The sequence below is a fragment of the Triticum dicoccoides genome, chromosome 7A (genome assembly GCF_002162155.2).
Source record: "Triticum dicoccoides isolate Atlit2015 ecotype Zavitan chromosome 7A, WEW_v2.0, whole genome shotgun sequence".
NCBI classification, from domain to species: Eukaryota; Viridiplantae; Streptophyta; class Magnoliopsida; order Poales; family Poaceae; genus Triticum; species Triticum dicoccoides.
In genome coordinates, this window is record NC_041392.1 from 392348445 (window position 1) to 392351738 (window position 3294).

The window sequence follows — 3294 nt, forward strand, 5'->3', positions numbered from 1 at the left end:
CGATGCGACTATAGCTCCCACGTGTCAAGGCACGACTTAGAGACATAATCGCATTGAAGGCATATGTTGCAAGTTAGGCAATCTTCATGACATCCCATGTAATATGAATAATAAAGGGGAGAACATAGTTGGCTTACACTCGCCACGTCAATCAAGAACATAAATAACATTACATCATCCAAAACACTCATGGCCCGACTACGGTGCCAAAATAGAAGAGAACCCAACATGCGACACGGTCCCAATCACCCCCACCTGGGCACCACTACTGATCATCAGGAAAGGAAACGTAGTAACGCTGAGAGTCCTCGTCGAACTCCCACTTGAGCTCATACTCGAAACCTGGAGCGGAATCACCTGGACCTGCATCTGGAGTTATAGTATCTGTGAGCCACAGGGACTCAGCAATCTCGCACCCTCACGATCAAGACTATTTAAGCTTATAGGAAGGATAGGCAAATATATATGTGGAGCTGCAGCAAGCGACTAGCATATATGGTGGCTACCTTATTCGCAAAAGAGAGCGAGAAGAGGAGGCAAAGCACGAGCGAGAAACTAGAGAGCAACCTGCGCAAACATTAATCCAACACCGTGTCCACTTCCCGGACTCCACCGAGAAGAGGCCATCACGGTAACACACTCAGTTGATTCATTTTAATTAATTAAGGTTCAAGTTATCTACAACCGGACATTAACAAATTCCCATCTGCCCATAACCGCGGGCACGGCTTTCGAAAGTTCAATCCCTGCAGGGGAGTCCCAACTTAGCCCATGACAAGCTCTCACGGTCAACGAAGGAATAGACCTCCTCCCAAGACGTTCCAATCAGACTCGGTATCTCGGTAACTCAAGACACTTCGACAGGTTAAAACAAGACCAGCAACACCGCCCGAATGTGCCGACAAATCCCGATAGGAGCTGCAAATATCTCTTTCTCAGGGCACACTTAGATAAGCAATCTGTACAACTAAAACCAGCCCTCAAGTTTCCTCGAGGTGGCGCTGCAAGGGGCTCTAGTTCGGACCAACACTCAGAGGAGCACTGGCCCGGGGGGGTTAAAATAAGATGACCCTTGAGTCTGCAGAACCCAAGGGAAAGAAAAGGCTAGGTGGCAAATGGTAAGACCAATGTTGGGCATTGCTGGACAAGCTTTAATCAAGGCGAAATATCAAGGGGTTCCCATTATAACCCAACCGCGTAAGGAACGCAAAATCCGGGAACATAACACCGATATGACGGAAACTAGGGCGGCAAGAGTGGAACAAAACACTAGGCGAGAGGCCGAGCCTTCCACCCTTTACCAAGTATATAGATGCATTAAGATAACATAGCAATATAATGGTATCCCAACAAGTAAATAAATGATGTTCCAACAAGGAACGGCCTCCAATCTTCACCTGCAACTAGCAACGCTATAAGAGGAGCTGAGCAAAGCGGTAACATAGCCAATCAACGGTTTGCTAGGACAATGGTGGGTTAGAGGTTTGACATGGCAATTGGGAGGTTGACAAGCAAATGGTAGGCATCGTAGCATTGGTATAGCAAAGAGCAAGCAAACTAGCATAGCAAAGATAGTAGTGATTTCGAGGGTATGATCATCTTGCCTGCAAAGCTGTCAGAATTGACTGGATCCTCAAAAGCAAACTCAACGGGCTCCTCGTTAGTGAACTCGTCTCACAGCTCTACCCAAACAAGACAAACAAGCAACAAGGATACAATCAACCACGTGCAAACTCAAACAACACAATGCAAAGATGACATGCTATGCGGGATGCGACTGGAAAGATGAGATGAAATCGCTTGAAAACAATATAAAGAACGCCGGAATCGGAGTTACGGTTTGGAAATGGCAAGCGTTTCAAAAATGACACCGGTCTGCGATTTACAGCAAGTAGGCATCTAAATGCAATGAGATGAACATGCAACAGCCACCAAACACGACAAAAAAATGCATGGCAGGGATGCACACAAGATTCTTAACAAAAGACTAGCACTGAGCCACGGCCAATTCATCCATTAAGAGGTTCAATCAAGCATGGCAAAAACGCAAATGCAAAACAGATTCCAGACTTGGTGAAATTAACACTTGTCTGAAATTTCAGATCACGAAGCCCTCTTCGGAGCAGCAAAACAACTTGATATATGACCTGATTAAGACAAGTAAGAACATGGCATGGATCTACTCAACAAGCATAACAAAAGACCCAAAGTGACCTGAGGCCAAAAGGGTTCACAAAATATACTAACAAGCCCACAACATAGCTAAAACACAATCAGTTTTCAGACTCGGTGAAAGCTGAGACATGCTGAAATATAACTCACGAAGGCATGTAAACGAGCTCGATGCACTCACTACGGTGCAAGTCATGGCAAGGCAAGCATACATCCATTAAGAAGGCACAAAATGCTAGCTAGACATGGCAAGAACAATGGCATAGCATGCACGGATCAACTACAATAACAACGGCAAAATCGCAAACGAGTTGACGATCTGCCCGGATTCACAACGAAGCAAACGTAGAGCTCGATTGACTCAAGCTAGGGTGCTCCAAAATTGCCAACAAAGACATGGATGGATAGATCATAACATGATTAACAAAACTCCTTTACTGATCATCCTCAAAAGAGGCACGGATCACTAGGAAACAAGCTGAACATATGGCATCATGAACTAAATAATCCCAGACTTAGTGAAAACAACCAAGTCTCTGAAAACAGATTTCCCAGGTGCCTCCCTTTGCAAGCTTGCATAAGTCACCACACACATCCTAAAAATGCATGGGTTGCACCTCTGGAAAGATAACAAAATCCTTAACAAAACATATGAAGGACTCACAGGCATATCATGCACACAATAATCATGGCAAAAATGACAAAAGTCTAAGATGAACTAGCAGATCTGACAATTAACTCACGAAGCCTCCTTCTAACAGCATTTCGGGCATCAAGATGCACACAAATGAAAATGATTCAATGGAATGAAATGATGTACTCGTCGAGACGAACATTTTGATATGCTACATGCCCAAATCGGAGCTATGGATGCAAAGTTACGGTAGGTCAAAGTAGGCTTAAAAAATTAAGGGGGAGAGAGAAAAAGTCAACCCTAAACTCAGATCTGGATCTGGCACGGATTACGAGGATCGCCAGATTTACTGTAGCTCGCCGGAGACCATCGTGGCCGGAGAGGAAGGAGAGGGCCGGGGCAAGGCCGGCCGGATCCGGGGCGGAGGGCGGAGGTGGCGAGGTGGCGCGGTGCGGCGGTGGGGTCGGCGTGGAGCGGCGCGGCCGGCG